Source organism: Branchiostoma floridae, chromosome 14, assembly GCF_000003815.2.
Source record: "Branchiostoma floridae strain S238N-H82 chromosome 14, Bfl_VNyyK, whole genome shotgun sequence".
NCBI lineage: Eukaryota > Metazoa > Chordata > Leptocardii > Amphioxiformes > Branchiostomatidae > Branchiostoma > Branchiostoma floridae.
In genome coordinates, this window is record NC_049992.1 from 19,340,772 (window position 1) to 19,349,000 (window position 8,229).

Sequence of the window (8,229 nt, forward strand, 5' to 3'; positions counted from 1 at the left end):
TTTTTGTTGCTGGGCGGGGGGTGGGTGGAGTTATCTAGAGGAACCTATCTTTTGACAAACTTCCAAGGGTGGGGACATCTTCAAAGCAATTCAGTCTCTCATAAAAATCTGAAGAACAAATTTAGATATTGCAACCTCAAGAAGATATGTGCCTTTACCTTTGTGCCAAATTTCAACTCATTCGATGGAAAAAATTAGCTTTCTACAAAACCACTTTTATCTTTTGACGCCCTCTCGTATAACTGTGCCTTAACTTGGCAGTCCTAACTTTGGACGGAAATATGAAATGAAGTGTAAGAAACTATGTTTCATTTTACTTCTACAAGTGACACGCTGCAAGTTAAGACATTTTATGAGACAGATTTGCCACTAGCACATCCTAAATGTAGATGAGATAATCAGCCGTAGCATTTTGTAAATTTTCACTTGGCAAATAAAGAAAGATTCAGGACTAGAAAACAAGTCTTTCTAACGTTGTTTTCTATTGAAATAAAATAATATTTTATAATCATGCTAGACACCGGTGATGATAATGCATGCTATGGATATTTCACTTTGGGTCTGTCCTATTCTCAGCTCTGGTTTTATCTGAATCTGATTCATCTCAGATAAAGGCTGCACTTCACGACCATACCCAACCCGTGCCTCCTCGAAGGCCTGTAGGAACCGGCCTCCGCTTTCCTGTTACAACTACAACTGCTATCCCGGGTGCATTCATGTCTCCGGTGATGCCACAAGGATCTGTGAGGAAGGACGCTGGACTGGGACCGACATCATCTGTGAAGGATCATGTATGTATTGTACAGTTTTATGCGAGAGCGTTGTATACGTCAGAACTGTAGTATACGTCTGTATTTCTTAAGGGGGCACACCCCAGTTTCTCGCCCCCATTGAAACCTATAGTTAAGAGACTTCTTTCAACGATGCCGTATTTGAAAAAAAAATTCCCGGGAACTACGCCTATACAGAAAGTAAGCATGTACCATATGGTCTAACATATCTTATTTACAAGAAAATTCTAGTACTACAAATTTCACAATAATGAATATTGTAATGCATGTCGAAAGCCCATGGCGGTGACGTCATCTGTCAAGCGGCTCCGGCCCCTTCACTGTTTGCGTCCTCGGAGCGATACCAGGAAGCCAAGATTCGGCGACAAAAACTTACCGAAAACAGCATATAGGGGTCGAATTTTATACTACCAGCGATTTGGATCCGCTACGCTAATTTTACACTGAGTAACTGGGCACAAAACGGATGCTAAAATCCCCTTACTCCGAAATAAGTTGGGATTACCACGGACCCCGGTGGCGGAAGAACTGGGGTGTGCACCGTTAATATACCTTGTTATTTCTTTTTTTAACTTAAAACAACTCAAGACACTATGCTTTATTCATCGCCAAAGCAAATATCTGAATGCGGCTATTCAACAAGTAGCAGGTGCATACAGAACACGTGCCAACTGACTGTTTTTTGATGCCGCCTAGCGGACAAATTGAGCGCTGCAGCTCAGTTGACAGTGTCTCGTATTTTAGGCCTTGTGTACCTAACAGCAGGTAATATCTAGCCCAAACGACATTTTATATATTGGGGGGAAACAGAAGGCTGTCTCTAATACGTTGGACATCCTAGTGGATGAGTTTTTACGTGGCAGCACACAAATGTATGTCGACGCATTCAACTGTATACGTGTGACTGGACAGTTAATTTCAAGATCACATAGAGTTGTTTGGAGTACATTTTCCTTGTATTCAGCACAAATAGACGGACACATTGCGCAAGAGTATGTACGCGTACATTCTTACATTCGTACCGCCCGAAAATGGTGATTTCACTCATAAGAGGATGAACGGATACATTCACAACACTACATTGGAACGGAGGGTCGGATAAGAGACGACACCTTCTCGAACATGGTATGTCTGCCTACGTCACAATGGAACAATTGTTGATCAATAAAGGTGTAATAATGATTTGATTGTTGCATGTTTGGTGTTTTCAAAATTTGTGGCAACATACCGTAGTGTAGTTCTACTCCGCTAAAACACGGCGCAAAGCCGTGTGCGCGGCCGTATAGATGGCGAAAGGACGCGGCAGACCTACGAAAGAATCGCGGCGCCGCGGGAGAGAGGGGTTTCGAGTCGGCCATCCCTACTTCAGCCACAAACATGTCGATACACCAACACCAAGATTTGAGAGACTGGAAAAAAAGATATTCAAGATGGCGAAAGATGCCACCTGTGAGACACTTAGGCCAACAGATGACCGCCCAGGCGTCCTGGAGATGATGTCCGCAGTAGAAAGTCAAGCAGAATCCATTCCTGAATCCAGAGACGTACATATACCATACATATTGGATCTTTTCAATCACTTTAACAGCGAACATAAAATTCAACATCCACACTGCCATAACCCCATCGCTATCATGCCGCCAGAGTTCGAGGTCAAATTCGGTACAGGCTATAAAGAGGCGTTGCGCTGCAAGATGTGCGGCTTCCACACGAAAAGGTTCAAGCTGTATCAAGAAGCGGACAGACAAGGAGGGGCCATAAGAGGGCCAAAGCCAACGAAGAAAGCAGTTCAAATGTCCCTGGCCCTTTCTAAACTACCGGTAGGGATAACAGGCGCTATGACATTACTAAATGCAACAGAAACCCCAACACGAACCCAGAGCAAACTCCAAAAAATTACAAACAAACTATCAGGGGTGGTAGTTTCGGAAATGAAAGAATCTCTAGCGCAAAATCGAGCCAAATTGAGAAAAGTGCAGAAAGTGCAGGGAAAGACAGTAAAAGACGGTGAAGCCATTTTTACCACAGGCGCAATAGATGGGGCGTATAATAACCCGACGCGTAACTCATATACACAGAACGCCACACAATTTACATTACCCGTACTAGAGTCGACAACTGGAGAAAACATGTTAATAGGTTTTCAGTATGCTAGTAACTTGTGTAGCTGTAGACGAACAGGGGAGGGAAAGGAAAGGAAGAACCACGGTCTGTCTTGCCAAGCAAACTTTCCAATGGCAGACCCAATCGGGAAAGCCGAGGAGTTTTTGGCAAGGCGGGCCGTGGAGGACATGCAGGACAAACACCCAGTTTTGCTTGACAAAGTATTGTCAGACAACGATTCTCATGGCATTAAGGGTGTTCGATACTGCCACAGAGTCTATCGCGCCCCAAGCACTGTTGTTGAAAAACTAGATTGTGAGGTTCACGTTTCCAGGGGCCAGAAAAGAAAGCTCTTTAAGTTGTCCTACCATTTAAGCGATCAGATAGTCGAAGGTGTCTTCGGGTATCGTGAGAAAGTTCCCAAAACGAAAAGAAAATGGTTCACTACAGCACTTTCCAGGGCGCTGTCAAAAAGATGTAATCGGGAGTTGCGATTAGCTAGAAAACAATACCCAGAAGGCGACCCAGAAAACGACAACATGTTCAAACTGACTGTCGATCAGGCGAAGAACAATAAGGTTAAATGTTTTTCAGGAGACCATACAAAATGTGCTGTATTTTCTTTTATGTGCGATGCCAGGCCAAACAACAACCCGACAAACCTACCGCGAAGCAAGTACGTAGTGCCTACAACTGAAGATACTGAACACATTCAAACTGTCATAGATTACAAACTGTCTAAAAAAATGGTCCATAAACAGCGTTTTCTTCTGTCCACAAACCCAGTAGAAGCCACTCACAGACATACACAACAATCATTGCCCAAAAATAATACATTCAGGTCGCCAGGACTGATGCGCGCTTGCAGCGCCGCGCATTCAGGTGCAGTTGGCGGGCTTGGCGAGTCACTGTTCCGACTAAACCAAGCCGCCGGTTCAGCTTTCACACCTGGCGGGACAGCTTACCGCGCTCTCTATATTTTAGACAAGAGAGCCACCTACCACAAAAAACGCATACCATTATAAATCGTATTCTTATTATCACGTAATATGTATTTATACATGTCCATATATGAAATCGTAACATTATCCGTATGTCACAACGTTTACAGAAGAGATATATTGCTGCTGCTGCAGTACCAGGCCGGTCCCACTACCGGCCGAAATATCCCTACTCTTTTCGCCATGCTTGTCGTTGTTCCCACCGCTATATTTGAAACATTTTCGATTTTGTCCCTGATTGGCCGGTGCCTTAACATCTATAAGCAGGACGGGTAATATTATTGGTGGGTTCTATGGCGTGGGCAAACGAATTACGAATCCATTAGGGTTCGTCTCCGCGTAGGACAATTAATGTAATGGTGATAATATTGACAAATGTTGTATTTTCTTCCACTCTGACCAAGGCATTTTCATAACTGCAGTTTTAACTGAATCTAATTAATCGCATTTGTAGGCTGCTCGTTGCCACCAATACCAAGAGGCACCTACAAAGACAGCTGTACATATCCCTATGCAGATGGGGCTGTATGTACCTACCGGTGTCCTTTCTGGCACATCCCAGACTCCGGCAGTACGACCAAGACCTGCTCTAATGGAGTCTGGACTGGGACCGACCTGGTCTGCAAACGTAAGGATGGAGGTATGTATCCCACACGTCTATCTTTGCAGTACACGTCAGAAGAAGTGATTTCGGAAATTAAGGCAATGTTTATTACATTAAAGGTCTCATTTCTGCATGATGTGGTTCAGCGGCCCTTAACCCTATTCAGACGGGGGGGGGGGGCTTTTGAGGCCTGCGGCAACTTTGATGCCCTATAACGCCAGAACGGCTTACGCTACAGCCAGAGTTTTCCTAAAATATTGTTGGAAACAATTTTACGAAGTTTGACAAATTTTCCATTTTTTGTGTTGCCATGGCAACCGTTTGTTGACAGGCAGTTTTGCCAAAATCACTATTTTTGGTTCTAACAATTTATTTTTCACATTTATTTGCTATACTACTGCTATTTTGTTACATAGATAAAATCTAATATTATTAGGCATATCTTTCATAATTATATACGCATAGATTATGCTAATTTTATGACGTCATAAGCCAAAAGTCCAAGATGGCGGACCGTATGGCCAGATCAAGAATAACAAGCTAGTTATGGTCTCAGAACACAGTTTTTCGCCTATGGGGATTTACATGGTTAAGGGCCCCAAAGTGATCGAGGTGGTTCGACGACCCAAAACCTATAGTAAGGTGCAGATACAATTTACAAGAATTTAGTATGTTGAAGTTGAGGGTACAACCTACAAAATATCCGAAAATGAGCATAGATTTGAAGGCTCGTTTTTCTATAAAAGACACTTTGATTTGACCCCCAGCGGAGGTCATGGAACTGCAGGAGACGAACGGGAAGTGCCGGTAACAGTATCAAGGCGCAAATCCACGCCGGGCGAAGAAGCAACGTAATCCAACTTATACAGTATCCATATCGATGTATTCCTCTACCATTCACCACAGATTCCACCTCGCTGTTGTACACGCAAAAATAACTACGGCCTTTGCAAGTACTGCGGGGCACTATTTTCAAACGAACTACTTTGGGGGACGGGGGTCGCGGATAAATACTGTGTTATGAGACCTTATCCCTTAAAATTTGTAACTACCTGGTATTTTTTCATCAAAACCATCTAAATGAATGAATTTAGTCTATTTCCGTTGCCCTCTGTGATTATTTGTTGCAAAAAAAGGATTTTTAACCCCCCCCCCCCCCCGGTCCAGGGATTACCAAAAAAGCCCGGTCTGAATAGGGTTAAGCCTGATATTACAAAAATGACACAAATTTTCTCATGCCATTGCCAGATGACCGTTACAATTGCATAGTGATGAATGCTATTGATTTTGCTTCACTTTGAGCCAAACATCTACTTTTAACTTTTCATTTTGGAAAAACATGTCTTGCCAACTTTGGTGGCTCTAGCGCAAGCCGTTCTGGTGTTATGCGACATACCCGTCTAAATAGGGTAAAAAGCCTTGTACTGATTCCTTTCGTGAATTAATGAGTTAAGACCCTTATACTAATTTTTTACTAGCACACCAAGTCTTATACTACAGGTAGCAATAAATGAGATTGCGACCCTCTGACTTGATTACAAGGGTGGCTAGAAGAATTAATAGACTAATGATAAGAATGGAAGCACAATCAAGTTATTACAAGTTTTCGACATATCACGTTTTTTGTCTTGAATTACTTTTCAGGATTAAATAGATGTGACAAATATTCAAGTATGTTATGGAAACCATCATGATATATAACGTTAGCATTATTTACTATTTCAAGTATGTGGTTATTGATTGTGGTTTATCTTTACTTTTGCACTCTATTTTCAAATTTAAATTTTGCAAAAAAATATGGATAAAGGCCCTTTCATATTTCAATCGAATCAGAGGGGGTCGAGTAGACGCAACCGGGATAAAAAAAATTGCCAAATTCGCGAGGGGGAATTTCAAATGGACATTATACCCAATTCACATGAGAAGAGATGAGCCGGAATACCGTCTGAATGGAAATTGTACAGTCCTGGGTATTCGAAGTGCATTGTTGAAATTCTAACTGTATGTCAAAATATACTTGTAAAGTGGATATTACCGATTTACCGCGAGGAGATCCTGGTTTCTGATCAAATGAAAATGTATGTTGGAAAGCTGCAAACATCAGCATATTTTCAGTTCATAACAAATGAACTAAGGTCATACAAAATGAAGTCTTTTGAATGTTTCTACTGTTAGAACCACCACACTGTTCTGAGCCACCAAGCCCAGCCAACACCATAAAGAAGCGCTGCAACGTGAGATCCCCGCCCCAACAGGGTGACTATTGCCGGTGGGAGTGCATTCCCGGGTACGTTAGAATCAGCGGGTCGGACTTCAGGAGCTGCTCTTATGGATTCTGGAGAGGATCCGATCTGGTCTGCGTGAAACGTATGTATCCTACACATATAGACGACCGTAATAATGGTTATGATGCAGACTACAATATTTTTAATTCACTTTGAGTTGTATGCCTCTTCGTATCTTTGAAATAGAATGGTTCTAATTCATCTCATTTGTAGGCTGCCCAGAACCATACAACCGTTACAGAGACTACTACAAAGTCAGGATGGACTCTAACTTCCCCTACCAACCCTACAGAGTGGGAGCGCGTTGCACTTTTCACTGCAATTATTATTCTGGGTACATTGCAATCTACGGAAGCACCACCAGAACCTGCTCTAATGATGGGACCTGGACTGGAACCCCCCTGGTCTGTATTCAAGGTATGTACGAGTATAGAGTCCAAGTCACCGTGCGGATGTTTTTATGCCATTGTTCAGAATTGATTGTAAAGCTTTTTGATTACATGTCTAGGACATTTGATACTTCAGAAATATTTTTTAACGCTGTTTTAACTTTACAAACTTTATATTATATTTCCCCGGTTCCATAAAACTTGGGAAATTTCCATGTCTTGGAACTGGATACTTCTAATGGTTTCTAAATAACCGTTTGTAAATAAGTCAGCAGGATTGGAAGATAGCAATTCACACATCCTTGCAAAGTCTGGTTGGGTGCCTTGCAAAAATGGCTCACCACAAAGAACACACCAGTGCCCAGCAGTGAAGAGGCAACAATAGGGCTTACTTTTATTGGGACAATTAACAAATATTTGTAAATATTTAAATAATTACAAATATTTGTAAATATATGTAAATATGAGGGAATCACACAGGTACTTTCAATATGTTTCCGAAATATTCATAGAAATTCAAAATTAATATTTTCTTCGTCAATTCAAAAACAAAATATTGTAGCTTAGATATTCCTTTATTCAAATTAATTCAAAATTATTACAAATGATAGATTTACAAAACCCAATAACTTCTTCAAATGATGACGGTTACTTTGAATATTTGTCATTAATCATGCAGGATTAAGCATTAATCATGCAAGACGGATTTATCCGGAACCATGCCCAGGCACAGTCCTGGTTAGTCTACGTGTATCCAGAACCGTGCCTGTGGCAAAAGCACGTTCTTGGATACTCGGGAACTATCCAACTGTGGCTCAGATTGTGCACTGAGGTCTGACGCAACGAACTGAATGGCTTGGGCACTTGATCAAGCTGCAGATGGACGTTTCAATTGACTGTCATCATGGTTTATGGTGCATTTTGTAAGTATCTTGGGATGCACTATTGAAGAGCTTTCTAATGGATAAAGATCATATAGTGGGAATAAAAAGGACGAAAAAATGTTAACCCAATCCAGACCGGGCTTTTTGGGGATACCTGGGACGGGGGGGGGGG